Source organism: Apium graveolens, chromosome 4 (genome assembly GCF_009905375.1).
Source record: "Apium graveolens cultivar Ventura chromosome 4, ASM990537v1, whole genome shotgun sequence".
NCBI classification, from domain to species: Eukaryota; Viridiplantae; Streptophyta; class Magnoliopsida; order Apiales; family Apiaceae; genus Apium; species Apium graveolens.
In genome coordinates this window covers 210764711-210785691 of record NC_133650.1, presented here as the reverse complement: position 1 = coordinate 210785691, position 20981 = coordinate 210764711, and the positions used below count along the sequence as shown (strand labels likewise).

The 20981-nt window shown below is 36.3% G+C and overlaps 1 pseudogene; it reads left to right on the top strand.

The window, feature by feature from the left end:
* The first annotated feature begins 10250 nt into the window (after nt 1–10250).
* Nucleotides 10251–10365, top strand: LOC141722492 (small nucleolar RNA R71; annotated as a pseudogene).
* The last annotated feature ends 10616 nt before the right edge of the window (nt 10366–20981 follow it).

Sequence of the window (20981 nt, the reverse complement as noted above, 5' to 3'; positions counted from 1 at the left end):
CTATCTCAAAAATAATTGTCAAAAGTAATAAAGTAAAATAAAGTGACCAATAAAAAATGCCCAAAATAGCCGTTTAAAAGAAAATAAACTTTAAAAAATTCCATCACTTATCCGTCTTGTTATGCTTACAAACTGTAAGTATACTCGATGGATAATGTTCAGAAAATCAACGGCTAGGAATGGGACAATTGGACGGATGAGGATAAATCAGTTATCCGTCGAGATATAAAATATTCCAGAAAAAAATAATTGATTTCATTAATAAATTGTATTTCGACGGATGATTGAACTCGATGGATAATGATCATCCGTCGGGATGTAAATTTTGACTTAGCCAAAATTTCATCCAAGACTGAAAAATCAATTAAATTTCTCGCTGCATCACAACTTGCAAAATATCTGAAAAGATTCAAGAGTAATTAAGCATACCTAACTCACTTACCATCCTTGAAGAGGTGGATTCATCCAGTGGCTTGGTAAATATATTTGCAAGCTGTTTTTCACTTGGAACAAAATGTAGTTCCACAATACCATTCATTAGATGTTCCCTTATGAAGTGGTACTTAATGTCTATATGCTTTGTTCTTGAATGCTGTACTGGATTCTCAGTGATGGCAATTGCACTTGTGTTATCAAAACAAATGGGAATTCTTTCCACTTACAGACCATAGTCTAGCAATTGGTTTTTCATCCACAAAATATGTGCACAGCAACTGCCAGCAGCAATATATTCAGCTTCTGCTGTAGAGGTAGAAACTGAATTTTGCTTTTTACTGAACCAAGACACAAGCTTGTTTCCTAGAAATTGACAGGTTCGTGTTGTACTTTTTCTATCAATTCTACAACCTGCATAATCTGCATCTGAATAACCAGTTAGATCAAAACCAGAATCTCTAGGGTACCAAATGCCAAGTTTTGGTGTACCCTTGAGATATCTAAAAATTCTCTTAATAGAAATTAAGTGAGATTCTCTAGGATCAGCCTGAAATCTAGCACAAAGAAATGTAGCAAACATTATATCTGGCCTACTAGCTGTTAAGTATAGAAGTGAGCCAACCATGCCTCTGTAACTTGAAATATCCACAGACTTTTCAATAGTGTTTAATTCAAGTTTAGTTGCAGTGGCCATGGGAGTTTTTGCAGATGTGCAATCCATTAGTTCAAACTTCTTTAAAAGATCTTAAATGTATTTAGTTTGACTAATGAATATTCCATCACTAACTTGCTTAACTTGTAAACCAAGAAAATAAGTTAGTTCCCCCATCATGCTCATTTCATACTTACTTTGCATCAATTTGGCAAACTTTTTGCAAAGTTTTTCATCTGTAGAGACAAAAATAATGCCATCTACATAAATTTGAACAAGTAGACTAGAGCCATTAACATTTCTAAATAATAAAGTTTTGTCTACAGTACCTCTAGTGAAGTGATTCTCTAAAAGAAACTTTGACAAAGTGTCATACCGGGCTCTAGGTGATTGCTTCAATTCATAGAGTGCTTTCAAAATATAGTATACATAATCAGGTAGATTTGGATCTTCAAAATCAGGAGGCTGACTGACATAGACTTCCTCCTCCAAATCTCCATTTAGAAAGGCACTCTTGACATCCATTTGATAGACCTTAAAATTGACATGGGCTGCATAGGCTAAGAAGATTCTGATGGCTTCAAATCTTGCAACAGGAGCAAAGGTTTCATCAAAATCTATTCCTTTTTGTTGACAATAGCCCTTAGCAACCAATCTAGCCTTGTTCCTGACTACTATGCCATTTTCATCCATCTTGTTTCTGAATAACCATTTGGTCTCTATTGGATTCTTTCCTTTAGGCTTGGGTACCAGCTTCCATACATTGTTCCTTTCAAATTGGTTTAGCTCCTCCTGCATAGCTAAAATCCAATCAGGATCTAACAAAGCTTCTTCTACCTTCTTTGTTTCTTCCTTAGATAGGAAATTACTATATAGACATTCTTCTTGAGTTGCTCTCCTTGTTTGAAATCTAGAAGATACATCACCAATGATGAGCTCAAATGGGTGATCCTTTGTCCATCTTCTTTGTTGAGGTAGATTAGCTCTAGATGAAGAGGCCTCATTGTTGTCTTGATGTGTGATTGAGTTTTGATTATTAGAAACTCCCCCTGAGTTTTTGAATCTATGATTTGAGAAAGGGGAACTTTCTGCAAGTGATCTATTTTGACTTTCAACTTCTTTTGATGACCCGACGGATAGTGAATTTTGAGTTCCGACGGATGAAGCTGATTGACTCCCGATGGATGATGCAGATTATCTACCAACGGATGAAGCATTTTGTAACTCGATAGATGTTGAGTTATTAGCTTCATTGGTAGTAGATTTTTCTGCACTTTCCTTAGTTGTAGTTTTTTGATCACTTTCATCATCACTGTCATCACTAACCATCTCCACATTGTCAAACTTGAGGCTCTCATGATAATCTCCATCTTGTAGTCCTTCAATCTTTTTATCATCAAACAAAACATGTATTGATTCCATAATAATGTTGGTTCTCAGATTGTAGACTCTGTATGCTTTACCAACAGCATATCCAACAAAGATTCCTCCATCTACTTTAGCATCAAACTTCCCATTTTGATCAGTTTGATTTTTCAAGATATAACATTTGTAGCCAAAGACATGAAGAAAATTTAGAGTTGGCTTTTTGTTCTTGAACAATTGGTAGGGAGTCATACATTTTACCTGATTAACCAAAGAAATATTCTGAGTGTAGCATGCAGTATTTACAGCTTCAGCCCAGAAATATGTTGGTAACTTTAATTCTTCAAGCATTGTCCTTGCAGCTTCAATAAGTGATCTGTTCTTTCTTTCTACTACTCCATTCTCTTCACAAAATACTCTCATAACAGAATTCTTGAACTCAGTTCCATTGTCACTCCTGATTCTTCTAACTTTGAAATCAGGATGATTATTGAATTGCCTTATGTGATTGATGATGATTTCACTAGCCTCATCTTTAGACTTTAGGAAATATGTCCAAGAGAACTTTGAGAAATCATCTACAACTACTAGGCAAAATCTTTTCCTTGAGATGGACAACACATTGACTGGTCCAAACAAATCCATGTGTAGCAGTTGCAAAGGTTCTTCAATTATTGAATCAAGCTTCTTTCTGAATGATGTTTTGATTTATTTTCCCTTTTGGCAAGCATCACACAGTCCATCCTTAGAAAACTCCACTTGAGGAATACCTCTAACCAATTCTTTCTTTACAAGCTCATTCATGGTCTTGAAGTTTAGATGGGATAGCTTCTTGTGCCATAACCAACTTTCATCTTGACTTGCTTTACTGAGAAGACAAGTAATACATTCTGCATTTGATGAGTTAAAGTTGAAGTAAGCTAGGTACACATTTCCTTTTCTCACTCCAGTGAGAACCACTTTGTTGCTCCTCTTGTTTGTCACAACACAGGCTTCTGTAGTGAAGGTTACTGAATTGCCTTTATCACAAAGTTGGCTGATACTCAACAAATTGTGCTTGAGACCTTCCACTAAGGCAACCTCCTCAATGATGACATTGTCTTTTGAAATCAAGCCATATCCCACAGTATAACCCTTGCTGTCATCTCCAAAAGTAATACTTGGGCCAGCTCTTTCCTTGAACTCTGTGAGCAGGATAGAATCTCCAGTCATGTGCTTGAACAACCACTTTCCAAGTACCACAGATTCTTTCGGTTTCCCTGCACACATTAAAATGAAATCAATTTGATTTTGGTACCCAAGTTTCCTTGGGTCCTTCCTTGTTACCTTTCTTCTTTTGTTTCTTAGGTTTGATCTCATTTGACTTGGGGATATCAGATTCATCCTTAGTCATCTGAGTTGGACCTTTGAAACCATTCATTAAAACAGAATTATCATGCACATTTTGATTAATAGGAAATGGCATGCTATTTGCAAACATGTTATTCCAGTAGGGCATGCTAAATGGCATTTGAGGCATATTAAATGCAATATAATAAGGATTAGGTGCAAATGGCATATTAGCAAATTGTGCATTCATATTCTTTGTAGACATAACATTCAAAGGCATAGAAGGCATATCACTCATGTTGGGAAAATAAGGTGGTACAGTCATGGAAGTAGGCATGGCAAGTTTGTAATTAACAGACAGATGATTAACACTACCACACTTAACACAGATTTTTCTAGGAGCATACTTATCAGGTGTGTAGTTGTTATGTTTGTTAATTCCTACTTTCCCATTTCTATTGTTTTTCTTTTTAGCCTCTGTTTTAACCTCAATCTTTTCTAGTCTGTCATTCAATTGCTTGATGGACATATGATCAACATTCACTTTCTTCTCCTTCTTTACTTGACTAGATTCTCCTGAAATAAAGTTTTTGGAAACTGATCCATATTTTTCATTTAACTTGGCAAGTTTAGCTTTACTCACAGGTTTCCTCACACCTGACGGATGAGGATTTATGTCACTCGACGGATAACCTTTTTGATTATCCGACGGACGATTCTCATCATCCTTCGAGTCCACATCTATTAGAAATCCTTCAACCAAATTGGATTCTAGTTTCTCTTTACTCTTTTTCCAGGCTGCATCACAGAAAGACTCAATACCTTGAACTTTGGTGATTTGAGCATAGACGTCTCTAGATGATTTCCATGCCTTAATCACCTCCTGTTCACGATCAAGCTGCTTCTTCAAAATTTCTTCTTTCTTCAAGGACTCAGTTAATTCCTCCTTAGCAATCTTACACTCTATTCTCAATTTTTTAAATTCAATAAACTGAGACTCTAGCACATTATTCCTCTCACTTAAAAACAAATTGTTTTCTTTGATTTTAGCATTTTCCTTAGTGAGGGACTTAAGTGTAACACACAAATGATATAATTCTGTAGACATGTCATTTATTGCATCATTACACTCAGCTTTAGATAAAGTGCAAGGTTAGTGGTGATTACCAGATTCCTTGAAGACCTTGTCTCTGTTTCATCAGACTTGGACATTAGGGCTAGATTGACATAGCTGACAACTTCATCCTCATCCAGAACATCTGCTGCCCAGTCACTTTCATGTGTAATAAAATCCCATTCCTTTTGTTTGAGCAACTCAAAATACTTTTGTTTATAATCCACAGGCTAAAACTTTTTCTTGCTGGAATTTGACTTTCTACATTCACTGGCAAAGTGCCCTGCCAAGCCACATTTGAAACATTTGAATTTTGATTTATCCATCATGTTTCTATTTGGCTTAGCTGCTCTAAAGTTCTTCTTGAACTTGAGCTTGGCAAATCTTCTAAAAATAAATGCAAGATGTTCATCAATATCATCCATATCATCTTGGCTCAAAGAATCTTCATTTTCTACTACCAGCCCCTTGCCCTTGTTTTCACAGACCTTTGAAGTAGACTCAGCAGCTTCTATCTTCATCTCCTTCTCTTTCTCTAACTCAGCAACCAGTGCAATGGACCCTCCTTTATTTCTCCCTTTCTCCATTCTTTCATCTTTCTTTATTTCAAGCTGATAAGTCTTTAGAATGCCATACAGTCTCTCTAGTGTAAACTCGTTGTATTCTTGTGAATTTCTCAAGAAGACTGTCATTGGTTTCCATTATTTTGGAAGGGATCTCAGGAATTTGAGGTTAGATTCTTTGGTTTGGTAGACTCTTCCATGCAGCTTCAGAGCATTTAGTAGCTTTTGAAATCTACTAAAGATATCAGTGAGAGTTTCACCTTCTTCATAGTGGAAATGCTCATATTGCTGAATCAGTAACTGCATCTTGTTTTCTCTAACTTGTTCAGTGCCATCACAGATTATTTGAATGGTGTCCCAAACCTCCTTGGCTATCTTGCAATTGATGATGTTGTCAAACATGTCACCATAAACTCCATTGAATAAAATATTCATGGCCTTCTTGTCTTTCCTGACTTGTTCAATATCAGGATCTGACCATTCATGCCTTGGCTTGGGAACTGATGGCTCATTTCCAGTTGCAGCTCTCATTGGTACGTGAGGACCTCTCTCTATGCAATCCACATAGGCCTCATCTTGAGAAAGTAAATGAAGATGCATCTTTACCTTCTAGTGATGGTAATTATCTTTGTCCAGAAAAGGAATCTTGACTCCAACATCCTTCTTGTTCATCTTGCTGTTTGTTGTGATCTTTAAACTCTTTGTGCTTCAAGAGCTTGCTCTGATACCAATTGTTAGTCCCTAACAATACAACAAGAATTACAGAAGAAGGGGTTGAATGTAATTCTGGCTACTTTTTAAGATTAAAGTTAAATAGTTCTAACTTAATAATATATACGTGTTTGATTTGCAAAGTGCGGAATGAAGAGTTAGATAAATCAAAATACAAGTAATTAAAAACACAAGTCTTTAAAAACTTTATGGTGGATTTGAATGTATCCACCAGATATATATATATATATATATATATATATATATATATATATCAAGAGAACCTTGTGAAGCTTGAATAGCTCACAGCTGCTTACAAATATGAACAACTAAACTTACAGAGAAATGCTACAGGATACAGCTTACAATTGTTTCTCTGAGAATATATTTACTTAGTCTTCACGTTGTTCTATTTGCTTCTCGTGGTTTATATATCACCAAGATTACACAGTAATAAGACAAGATAATAAAACAAAACCTATCAAGTCTAATACCATACTGCTTCACTACTCTATGCCAGCATCTTTGAATATCTTCATAATAGCATGGAAATGGTAATGCTTCTTTGTTCAAAAAAACCCAGCTGAATAGGCTGCCACATTCCTTTTGCAAACATTCGACGCATGTGAATGTGTTGTCACTGTCAATAGATGTTTGAATTGATCATCCGTCGGGTTGCCTTGTTGATCATCCGTCGGGATCTTTGTTGATCATCCGTTGGGTAGCTATTTGACACTTGACTTAATTTCACTTATGCAGAATTACAAGACATCTTATATTTACAATTAATCAACCTATTATGCATATCTAGTTAAAGTCAACATGACTTTTATGCTACTACAGAATCTATACAAAGATATTTGCTGAAATGTGCTACATGACTTTTTGTTACATAAGCTACTCACTCGATTGATGTCAAATCATTATCCGTCGGGACTATATTGAGTCATCCGTCGGGACTATATTTGATTATCCGTCGAGTGCTACATTTTTCACTAAGTTGAATCTACTAAGATGTTTTGTTAATCTAATCATCAAGTCACAACATCTTCCCAACACTTGCATCACACATCATCTCAAAAGGTTCTCTCCAATCAGGTGTCGTAATAACTGGTGAGGTGATTAAACTCTTCTTGAGAGTCTCGAATGCTTTCAAGGATTCATCATCGAATTTTAAAGGCACATCTTTCTCGAGCAAGTTGCACAACGGCTTAGATATCTTAGAGAAGTCCTTCATGAAACACCGATAAAAACCCGCATGACCAAGAAAGCTACGGATTCCTTTCATAGAAATAGGTGGCGGAAGATTTTCAATGACGCCCACCTTGTCTTTATCCACCTCAAGACCTTTACTGGAGACCTTATGCCTAAGAATGATTCCCTGTTACACCATGAAGTGACATTTTTCCCAATTGAGCACCAGATTGGTTTCCACACACCTTTTGAGCACCAAACGGAGATTATTCAAGCATTCATTAAATGAATGTCCAAAGACGGAGAAGTTGTCCATGAACACTTCGACATTATTTCCAATCATATCAGTGAATATGGCCATCATGCATCTCTGAAAAGTGGCAGGTGCACCACATAAGCCAAAAAAAACTCTGTGAAAAGCAAATGTGCCAAATGGACAAGTGAAAGTAGTCTTCTCTTAATCTTCAGGTGCAATGCAAATCTGATTGTATCCCGAATAGCCGTCAAGAAGACAATAATACTCATGACCAGCCAACCTGTCAAGCATCTAATCAATAAATGGAAGAGGGAAATGATCCTTCCTCGTGGCTTTATTCAACTTTCTGTAGTCCATACATACCCTCCATCCTGTGACTGTTCTAGTGGGGATGAGCTCGTTCTTCTCATTTGCTACCACAGTAATACCTCATTTCTTAGGTACACATTGCACGGGGCTCACCCAAGAACTGTCAGAAATAGGATATATGATTCCTTTTTTAAGTCACTTTAGAATTTCTTTCTTCACCACTTCTTTCATTATAGGATTAAGCCTTCGTTGTTGCTCAACAGTCGACTTGCTGCCTTCCTCTAGCAGAATTTTATGCATGCAGTACGAAGGGCTGGTCCCTTTTATATTTGCTATAGTCCATCCGATGGCCGATTTAAATTCTCTCAAAATCCTCAAGAGCTTGTCCTCATCACTACCTGCAAGGTTAGATGCAATAATAACAGGCAAAGTAGATGCATCACCTAAAAAAGCATACCTCAAGTGTCCAGGCAGTGGTTTAAGCTCCAAAGTAGGTGCTTCCTCAATAGAAGGTTTGAGCTTTCCCTCAACATTCTTGAGATCAGTATTTCCTAGAGATTCAAATGGCATGTCTAGATTTTGTTTCCAAGGAGAAGCATTCAGATATTGTAAGTGCTCATTTCCTTCATCATCTTCACTATAAAAATCCCCCAATAAGGCTTTTTCTAAGGCATCAGACCTTAGCACATGATCAAGTTCTGAAGTAACTATAGAATCGACCAAATCCACCTTGAAGCACTCCTCATCTTCCGTAGGGAATTTCATCGCATTGAACACATTGAATGTCACATCTTAATCTTGCACCCTCATAGTGAGTTCGCCTTTCGGCACATCTATCAAAGTGCAGCTTGTAGCCAAGAAAGGTCTTCCCAAGATTATAGGAATCTTCTTATCTTCCTCAAAATCCAGAATGACAAAATATGCCGGAAAGATGAGCTTGTTCACCATTACTAGCACGTCCTCCACGATGCCTCGTGGGTATGTAATTGAATGATCAGCCAATTGTAGAGACATGTAGGTGGGCTTCAGATCAGGCAAATTCAGCTTTTTGAAGATAGACAACGGCATCAGATTGACGCTTGCTCCCAAATCGCGAAGGCACTTGTCAAATGACAACTTGCCAATGGTGCAACGAATGGTGAAGCTACCTGGATCCTTGAGCTTTGGAGGTAACTTTTGCTGTAGCACGACACTGTACTCTTCCGTCAAAGCAATGGTATCAAGATCATTCAGTTTTACCTTCCTTGAAAGAATACCTTTCATGAATTTCGCATAACTAGGCATTTGCTCCAGAGCCTCAACGAAAGGTATGTTGATTGAAGTTTCTTGAACACCTCCAGAAACTTACCAAATTGTTTGTCCAACTTTTGTTTTTGCAATCGCTTAGGAAAAGGTGGTGGAGGATAGAGATGTTTCTCCCCTGTATTACCCTCAGGCAGAGTGTGTTCAACAGTATTCTTCCTTGGTTCTCCCTCTTTCTCCTTTTACTTTTCTTCTTCATCCTTAACTTCAACTTCTACCTCTTTTGCTTTTTCAGCATCAGCAACTTTTCCAGACCTTAAGGTGACAGCTTTGACTTGCTCTTTAGCTTCCTTCCTGCCTGGCACTTCAGTATCGCTGGGAAGTATGCCAGGTTGATGATTAAGCAAGGCATTGTCTATTTGTCCAATTTGATTTTCCAAAGTCTTGATAGAAACAGCCTGACTTTTGCATAACAACTTTAACTCCTCAAAATCAGCACTAGAAGGTGGAGCAGCACCTCCTTGTTGAGGATATGATTGCCTTTGAGCAAATTATTGAGGTTGCTGGAATCCAGGTGGATTAAACTGTTTACTTGCAGCTTGCTAATATGGTTGCTGAACAGTATTCTGATTATTGCTCCAGCTGAAATTGGGATGAAATCTGTTATTAGGATGATAAGTAGCGGGCACAGGCTGCTACGATCTCTGAAAATTGTTCACATAATGAACAGATTCATTAACAAGAGAACACTGATCCGTAGCATGAGAGCCTGCACAAAGCTCACAGACATTAGATATTTGATTTACTCCATAGTTGGCTAAAGAATCGACCTTCATAGACAGCGCCTGAAGCTGCGCTGCAATAGCTATAGTTGCATCAACTTCCGGAATACCTTCTACCTTCCCAGGCATCATCCTTTGAGTTGGGTTTTGATACTCGTTTGCAGCCATAGTTTCAATGAGATTATAGGCCTCAGTATAGCTTTTGGCCCACAAGGCGCCTCCAGAAGCTGCATCGAGCATGGGCCGAGATTGGGCCCCCAAACCATTGTAGAAACCAGTGATCACCATCCAGTCAGGCATACCATGATGTGGACACTTTCTCAACATCTCCTTGTAGCGCTCCCAAGCTTTGCACATAGATTCTCCTTGTTGCTGTGCAAACTGAGTAAGAGCAATCCTCATAGCTGCAGTCTTGTCCATTGGATAGAACTTCACCAGAAACTTTTGCGCAAGATCTTCCCAAGTAGTGATGGTCCCAGCTGGTAAAGAATGTAACCAGTCCTAAGCTTTGTCCCTCAGAGAGAATGGGAAAAGCCTCAGCTTGATAGCCTCATCAGTAACACCGTTATATTTGAAAGTACTACAGATCTTGACAAAATTCCTGATATGCATGTTGGGGTCTTCAGTCGCAGCACCTCCGAAAGAAACAGAATTCTGCACCATCTGAATAGTGCCCGGCTTGATTTTAAAAGTATTGGCCTGAATAGCCGGATGAATGATGCTTGACTGAATGTCATCAATTTTAGGCCGAGAAAAGTCCATAAGAGCTGAATCAGCTTGAACTACGCGATCACCCATTGTTTCAGGTTCTTTCTTTTCACTCTCTTTATCTGAATCTTCAAAAACTATCTTCTCCAGAAAGTCAAGAGTTGTATCTGTCTCCTCAGCTTTATCCAGATTTCTCTTGCGGGTTTGAGAACGTATTTGCATAAATGCTCACTAGAGTACCTGAAACACAACCGGAAGCAGTAAGTAACAAGTCTTAATCAATGAATCCTAATGACCACTGATGGCAAGTACATAAACTAAACAAATTAACATCGAGTCCCCGGCAGCGGTGCCAAAAATTTGTTAGGCACAAAGCATGCGCTAAATAAATCACGCAAGTATACGCGTTCGCAAGTAATATAGAATGATTTCTAGTTCATTCCCACGGAGACTCTGATTAATTATATCTAATTAACATTTACTCACCAATGTATGATTATTCTTCAATGTCAAGACAATAACAATTAATGTTGATTAACTAATAATTACTACGAGAATTAAATACTTAAATTAACAATATTAAACACACATGAGATCATAACTTCATTACTACTTCATTCAATAGTTATTGTTATTACCCTTAACATGTAATGGTGATGATATTAATCCAACAACACGAAACTGATAAACACCAACTTTCATTGTACGAATACCATTCTACCAAGCATCCACAATTAAGATAGAAGTTGAATAGGCATCAATTATGTTGAGACCCTATATGTCTATAGAATTTGATAACATAATGATTTAAGCGCAAGTTATTCATTATGATTACACAGGGCAAGTAAAACGGTTAGAGTTATCCACTAATCATGCATATAATACACGAACCTATGCTAGCATGACAAGTTCTAAATCTCAAGATTCACTGTCGCTTCACAAGAGATTAACAGGCTATCTTACATGTTCGCGACGCACATAAGACGAATAAGCACAACTTATACTAGATATCATATAATCACCACATACCAAGGTATTAAACAATTAACTAATGAAATCCATAGTAAATCCCCTAGGATCCCATGATCACGATTAGCCCATAATAGAACTCATCGTCACCATGGGTTCATATGAAAGCATGATAATAACACAATGATATAAACTAATAAAAATACTTAATAAATAATGAAGTACGTCACAAGAGTATTAAGGTTGAAAGCATAAAGAAAACTAGCATCCACAGTTACAACGAATTAAAAGAATCACAAGATAAACGTATTCTTCCTCCTCTTCATTGTTGCGTGCTAAAACGGTCTTCTCGATCTTCTTGCCTTCGCTCTCGATAAAGAAAACATCTTCCGATAAGGTTTATATAATAATCCAAGAGAACCAGCGCTAACAGAAGCCCAATTGTAATAGAATTATAAAATCAAGATTCTGAAAATCTGCACCCAGGCGGCCGCCTCCTTCTTCCAGGCGGGCGCCTGCTGCCAGGCGGTCGCCTGCTCCCATCAGGCGGGCGCCTGCAAGCTCTCTGGGAAATTCCTATTTTTGCTGAATTCTTCGCACATCAACCCGGGACTGATTCCAAGCACTTCCTTAGGCTTTATTCTGATGAAATCCACCTATCTAAGCAAGTTATACCCTGAAATGCAAAAACACTCAAAAACGCGTCAAATACACAAAGTACTCGAGTTCAAGATACCAATTCAAGCCGTTATGAGACGCTCTAAGTGGTATAAAATGCCACTTATCAAGTTGCTATGAAAGGAGTAAGGAAAGGAATTTTGTTTGTTACGGATTTAAATTCAGCAATTAAGGATGAAATATGTTGCTTCTATACCAAGGCATCCAGTGAGCAAAGCAAACTTTGGCATAAAAAACTCTCTCACTTAAACTACAAAGCAATCAACACCTTGGTGAAAAATGAATTAGTGAGAGACATGCATGCCTTGGAATTTTCTCAAAATGAAGTTTGTGAAGCTTTTCAAAAAGGCAAAATGAAGAGGTCCGGTCATAAGAGCAAAGCTATGAATTTTGTTAATGCTTCACTACAGCTTATCCATATGGATTTGTTTGGACCTGTAAATATCATGTCTATATCCAGAAAGAAGTATGTTTTGGTGATGGTGGATGACTACTCAAGATACACTTGGGTGGAATTTATGTTCAAAGGAGGAAACTCCACACATCATCATTGAACACATAAAAAAGTTGAGAAACAGGCCGAGGATCAAGAATGTGTCAAAAGATTGAGGAGTGACAATGGCACATAATTCAGAAATACAGTTCTAAGTGAGTTCTGTGAAGACAAAGGCATTGTTCAAGAGTTCTCAACTATAAGAACACCACAACAGAATGGTGCGATTGAAAGGAAAAATAGAACTCTAGTTGAAGCTGCAAAAATAATGTTGCAAGATGCCAATCTGACAACCAGTTTTTGGGAAGAAGCTGTTAACACTGCATGTTACACTCAAAATAGATATTTAATCAACAAAAACATTGGCATGTTACCTTACTCAATTTTGTCGAAAAGAAAGCCTACTGTAAAGCATATGCATGCGTTTGGAAGCAAATGCTTTGTGCTAAAAGAAAACTCTGAATATGTTGTAAAATTTGACTTTTGAAGCTATTGTTTTGGGATATTCATTGGAAAAGACTGTTTACAGAGTCTATGTGCTAGAGCAGATGAAAATAATGGAAAACACATATGTGACCTTTGATGATGACTAGTATCCAGGATTAGAATGCCTTGATGAAAATGAAGCTGAAGCCCTAAAGTTTAAAAATCTCAATAATGACAGTGATTCTGAAGATGAAGTTGAGGTCAACACAAATAATAGAATGGAGGAAGAATCAAGTGAAGTGGTGAACTGCGACAATGGAAATTCATCTCAAGAAAGAAGCACACCTAAATTTAGTGGCACAAACTGAGGGGGGAAAACATGACAATTATAACGACTCGTGTATTTTGAATTATTTAAATATGTGATTATTATGGAAATTATTAAATAAAATATGTGTATAGCTTCTAGCAGCTATGTGTGTTTTATTATTATCTATGTGTGATTTATGGTGTACCGAGTTATTCGCGTAATTAATTATTGAGTTGTACTGGATTGTTTATACTTTTAAAAATGGATTTAATGCAAATTTATTTGCATAAATATTTTGAATGTCTTTAAAATAGTTTTTATGATTTTATAATTACAATAATTATTTTTGAGATTTTATAAAATCTAGAAATCAATATTTCATCAATTATTTAGCCCTGTATGATTTTCTGATTGCATTTATTTGTAAAATCTGTATTTAATTCTAGAATTCTTCAAAAATTATGGAACTCATATTTATTTAAGTTTGGAATATTCCGAGAATTTTAAAATTATTTTGGTAATTTTTGGGATTAATTTCACCCGCGCGTTGTTTCGTTTATTTGTTAAAAGCGGGTATAAATTGCGTTTCAGAAATTATTTTAAAATCACAAAATTTATGTTTTGATAAACATCGGGATATTTGTAACATTTTAAGACTATTTTCGTGATTTTCTGAATTTATTTTAAGAGCAGCTTGGTTCGTTAATTGTCAAATGCGCCTACGAGTTGCGTTTCAAAAATACTTTAAAAATTATGAAAATTTATTTTTAATAACCTTGTATTATTCGTGACATTTTAAAAAATTTATTTGGAATTTTCGGGATTATTTTTATTCGCGCAATATTTGCTAAATTTGTAAAACCGGGATAAAAAGAGACTGTTAGAAAGGGGAATGACACGTGTCAGGGGTTCAGTTATTCAAGAGAAGTGTGGCAGAATTCTATAGCTTGGTTGTGTTGCTATCATAAAAAGAATATATAAAAATAAATAAAAAACAACAACACCCCTGTAACCCCCTTCCTCTCGGTCTCCTTGTGGTATCAAGCTCTTGAGGGTTCGATTTTTCTCCCTCGTGTTTTCTGATTCCTCCCGCTTAATTCCGCATCTTCTCTGTCAGTCTTCTTTCTCGGCGAATTATCCCGCCACCTGAGTCTTGTATCTCCGACTTCTTTCCGGTGAATTCCTTGGCTCGGTTTCTGCTTCTTGGTATATATTTATATACACACGAATATATAAACGTATGATGTGTATATGTGGATATTGCTGTTGTGTGATTTTTGGTCTGGGTTACCTCCGACCTGTTTCCATTCCTTTTTCCTATTTGCTATGTTCTCGGTTGCAAAGTTGTTTGGCCTATTAATTTGTGCGTGTAATAATTTGGAACTTTGAATATTTTGCAGGAATTATTTAATTGATTTTCGTGAAATAAATATTTTGTGCAGATATTATTATCAGTTAATCGGTGAAATTTCATATGGAAATCTGAAATTTATCGTGTACCGACGAATTTTTACTGCCGTCAGCAATGAGCCTCGGCGAGCCGACGGTGGACTGTGATGAATTAATTCTAAGTCCTATAATTATAAAAAATATTTAATATTTGATTCGTACCTTATTTTCGAATTGTAAATAGTCGGATACGATTATTAAGGTCTGAATTGGAATGCGAATAATAGTAATAATAAAGTAATTGAATCGGTGTTTGGGATTTGTGATGTGGATTTCGGTTATGGTCTCAGTTGAAGTAATTATTGTATTGTTTGTTGTTGAATTGACGTCGATTGATGTTTCGACGGGTACTCCTATAAACAAAGGAAACGCTGCCCGATTTCCGAAAAATCAAATATGGAAATGCGGGAGCGTATCCGATAATTATCGGGACGTCAAGTGAATATATACACTTATACTTTATACGAACTTGATTGTATGTTCAGGTGAACGTTCTATCCAAAAACTCAATAACCCTAATTTCATACAATAAGTAGTATAAGTATTTTCTGAAAACGAACACCGAATCAATTTTCAAGAACTTGAACCCTAACTGATGCCTGTATTGCAATAATGTATGTGTTACGAATCGGGTTTTGTTAACGTTCGGATAGATTGTTAGCAAGGATATGTCAAGCATAATCAAATGTCTATGTTAGGATGTTTCGACCTTGTAGGTTCTAGTCGAAATGCCTGAGAATTGGCATTGGATGAAAGATAGTTGGTGGTGAAAGGAATATGTCCTAAGTCCAATCATGTATTAGGATTTAGGAATAACTTTTATGTAATCTGTTTTGATTTCATTGATATTAATAAAGACTTGTTTTGTTTTTATTATGGGTTTTATCTATTTAAGTGTTTAAATAAGATATATCATAGTTTAGAGTAAAGCTTTTTATGGATTATGATGAGATCATAATAGTGAGACCTAAAAAGATGATAACTCTAAACTTAAATAGTTCCTGGTCATAGGATTACTAACCGGTAATTAATAATCCGCAAAGATCGGTACATACTATGCTTGCTTCATTATGAAGGATGTCTGTTCTCATAGACATTTGTGTGGTGACACTATAGCTAGTATGTAGGTGCTTATTATAGAATAAGTTCACTGAACATGACTCGCCTAGCTGAAAAACTGATGGAGTTCACTCACGTGTCAGCAGTTGTTCGCTTAGTGATAGTTGTACAAGTATCCTTGGACTTGAGGTCATCATAGTCATCTTGTGTACACTGAACTATGCTTTGGTTTAGTTCTTAGTCTCCAGGGACAATTATTAGGGCTCTTCTGGGTATAGGAATTTGTACACGAAGATAGTGTATGATCAATAAAGGATCTACCCCTTTCAGTGAAGGAAGCGAATGTTCAAGGCTGATCCACTTATGCTAGTTCAGGAATCTCTAGCCAGAGTGAATGAAATTAGAAAGGAGTTTCTAATTTGCATAGAACTACGCATAGTAAATGGTAAGCAAGTGATTGAATTAGATAGGCTTGACACGAGATACATGCCTTGTATTTAATCGGAACATTGTAGGGTAGAAGGAGTTTATTGTACGGTAACTATTCACTGACAGGTTCTTGGTATTCTAAGCAGTGAATTCATATTATCCGGATAGTCGCGATATGTTGAGAAGCATCACTCACGATGTAGAATAAATGTGATTAATTAATTAATCATATTTAATAAATTAGAGAATTTATATAAATAATGATAAAATAGTTTTATTATTATTTATTTCTACTACCGGCTTAATATTGAACCTACAAGGTCACACCATAAAAAGAGAATGATTTATTGGTGGAAGAATTAATTAATAATGGCTAATAATTATTTATTTGTGAAATAAATAATTAATTGGAAAATTTAATAATTGATTAAATGAGATTTAATTGATTATAAATTAATTAAGAAAAGTTCTTAATATTATTAATTAAAGGATTTAATTTTTGGAAATTAAATCAAGAGAGAGAATTATTTCTAAAGTGTTTAGAAAAAGGATTAATGATTAAAAGGTGTTTTAATTATTAATGAGAATAATAAATGGGATAATAATAATAATATTTATGGGAAAATTTCAGCTGAAAATTTTGCCTATAAATACACTATTATAGACCCTATTTTATTCGAACCCACATCAAACCCGAAAACCCAAAAAGTTTGGAAAACCCAATTCTCTCCACCTCCTTCCTCCTCCTTTACATCGTTTTCTTGGTGGATACCGGTGGAGTGCTTCACACTTGAGGAGCAACTGCTAAGGATCTCTGATCATTGTCTCCGAATTATTTTAAAAGGTTAGATTCGATCCCTCGAATTTTTATTCATGATTTATATGCTTTTATTTGGATTTTGTATGTGTAAAAGTGTTTTTCCATGCCCCCGCTGCGTTAAAAATCCAACAATGGTATCAGAGCGTAGGTTGTATGCATATAGATTTGTGGTAAAAATTTCAGAATTTTATGTGCTTGTTTGAATTAATTATGATTTTTACAAGTTATATCATGGATTATTTTTGTCTGATGAGAAATCGTTTCTCAGAATAATTTTGAATGTTGATCTGGGTTCTACAAGTGTTGTAGATCGTTTGGGTATTTTTTTCATAATTTTATGATGTATAGATTTTTTATTATGAATTTTTGAAGTTCTTGCAATTAAATTCGTAATTAAATAAATCATATATATATATAATATAAAGTATGTATGTATATATCTGCTTGTCTGCTATTTTTTGTGTTACTGCACGGAAAGAAAGGAGACAGCAAAGCACAGGTACAACTGTCAGTCAGGCGCACGGAATTTCGTGCGGGAGTGTCAGGCGACTGTATAGAATAAACAAAAAAAAAATAGGGGTGTAACGCATTCCGGGAATGCGTTACACACCTGTGGCGCATTCACGGAATGCGTTACACCCTTTAATGGCTGAAAAGGAGTGTAACGCATCACCGGAATGCATTACAGCCCTTCTGTTGATTTTAAAATTGATTTTCTGGGAGTTTCGTAACTCCGTTTTGGGCGTGCAATATACCGTTGGATTCATTTTTTCGAGACGGATCTAATGGTGTGATCAATTTGAGTTTATATAAAAGTTTTGAACTGTTTATATTTCCATGAAGTGTTTTAAAGTTGTTTTTGACTGTTTTAATTGCTTTTAAATGCTTCATGTGATACATAGAGATGTATATTGCTTGTTCTAATGTGCTAGATGATGTAACATGCCTACCTTGATGTTTATTCATGTTGTTATATGTGATATATGCTTAGTTTATCATGCGATGATAGATTTAGGTGAACTTGAATGAACATAAGGCGTTTGTTAGACAACCTAGTATAGTGAAATTGTTTCATAACCTTAATAACAATATTATGAATACAATCATGAGATTCTTGTGTTTATGAAACACGTAATTGAATATGAATTTTTGATATGAGAGAAAGGATGATTCTGTCAACAACAGATTTCTATCTGTAAGAAAGGGTTATTAAGTGACGCCTCTTGACAATACTCCACCCGATCTGGGAATCATCTGATTATTGATTTGAAATATTTAATTTAAAAGGAAGAATTTCTTTATAATATGATTATGATTGTAACGTAATATAATCCCTCTAAAATTAAATAATATCAAGTAGTAATTGGCCAATGACACAACGGGCTTGTGTCGGTCATAGCCTTCCAATATGATAGAAAAGTAGTTCTTATTTTTGAATCATTGTCGGTTCGTGCTACAGCCGAGGGCTTTGATTTCGAAATAAGAAATACTTGTCTATTACATAGAGATGTGTACATTGAATAAGAATCTAAAGGTCGGTACGTGCTACAGTCGTGGGCCTTTGGGGACTGATTCAACTGTACGGAATGTTGGGTTAGACTTGACTTAGAATATTGAGTTTATCGTGCTACAGCCGAGACTCAATTATTCAAGAGGCTAAAGTTTGATTAGGGAATAACATGAGATGTAATTGACAAGAGTTGTCTGCCTATTGAACATTACATGGCGGTTCGTGCTACAGCCGGGGTCGTGTAATGGAATGTAGGATCTCTATTCCCACTAGCATTATGAATGCTTAATTTTTCACGTAGGGGGTTGAATAAATTAGATAAACTAGTGGGAGCCACTTATGAATAAAGACCCGATTCATATAGTGTTTTGAAATGAAATCGAATACTTGCTAAGTGTTGTTATGTGTTTATCATTTACAGATTTACAATATACATTATGTCTTCTGCACTATCACTCAGGGGCATACTGGATGCTCACAAATTGACTGGTCCTAATTATGCTAACTGGCTTCGAAACTTGAGAATTATTCTCAGGATTGAGAAGCTGGAATACGTGATTGACTTACCTAAGCCTACTGAACCTGCTAGTGATGCACATAATGATGAACATGTTGTGTATCGTAAGTGGATAGATGATGCAAATGTTGCTCAATGCATTATGCTAGCTTCCATGAACATTGAGCTACAGAAGCAACATGAGCATATGGATGCTCACACTATCCTCATGCATATACAAGAGTTATATGATGTGGTAGGGAGGACAGCTCGGTATGAGATATCGAAGAAGTTGTTCGGGTGTAGGATGTCTGAGGGATCATCTGTGAATGACCATGTACTTAAGATGATCAAATTAATTGAACGTCTTGGACAACTTGGTTTTACCATGGATGGGGAGCTGAGCCAAGACTTGGTCTTGCAATCGCTTCCGAGTTCGTTCTCGCAGTTTGTTGTGAACTTTCACATGAATAAGTTGGATGTCAGCCTGCCTGAACTCCACAACATGTTGAAGACTTCAGAATCAAATTTTTCCCCTAAGAAAAGTTCTGTTCTTCTAATTGGTGAAGGTTCCAATCCTAAGAAAAGGAAGAGGAACTCTTCCAAGAAGAAGAAAGTAGGTGAGAAAAAGCCGGTTCCACCAAAAGCTGAAGACCCCAAGAGTAAAGTTGTTTGCTTTCACTGTAATAAGGTGGGGCACTGGAAGAGGAACTGCAAGGTTTACCTTGCAGAATTGAAGAAGAAGGGTAGTGAGACTACCGCTTCTGATTCAGGTATGTTCATGATAGAAGTGAATATGTCATTAAATCAAATTTCTACTTGGGTATTAGATACCGTCTGTGGTTCTCAAATCTGCAATTGTTGCAGGGACCTAGGAGAAGTAGGACTCTTGAGGAAGAGGAGGTGATTCTACTGATGGAAATGGAGCAAGAGTTGCTGCTGAAGATGTAGAATCATTTCATTTACATAGGCCTACGGACAAGACTATTGTTTGAAATAATTGTTATTTTGTTCCCTCGATTGTGAGGAATATTATTCCCATGTTAGACTTGGCTGGATTTTCATTTATTATTGAGAATAATGAATGTTCTATTCTTAGAGATAATATTCTTTATGGACGTGGTGCTTTAAATAATGGTCTGTATATATGTGACATAATTTACTTCAGATTGAACAAACTAATAAAAGAAAAGGGATGATGAAAATCTCACTTTATTGTGGCACTGCAGTCTCCATTTAGTGGACATGGAGAGAGGGCTGCAGATTTGCTAGGATTGGTACACACAAATGTATATGGACCAATGTCTACGCAAGCCATGGGTGGATTTTCATACTTCATTACTTTCATAGATGATAGATCTAGATTCGGATATGTGTTTGATGAAACACAAGTCTGAGGCCTTTGAAAAGTTCAAAGAATATAAGTATAAAGTGGAGAAACAACCAAACATCGTATTATAACTCTTCGATTAGATCGAGGTGGTGAATACTTGAACGGAGAGTTTCTAGATTATCTCAAAGTAAATGGTATAGTCTCCCAGTGGACTCCTCCAGATTGGTATCTGAAAGGAGAAATCGAACTTTGTTAGACATAGTTCGGTCCATGATGAGCTATGCAAATCTTCCAGTATTCCTATGGGGTTATGCATTGGAAACCTCAGCATATTTACTGAATAAGGTGC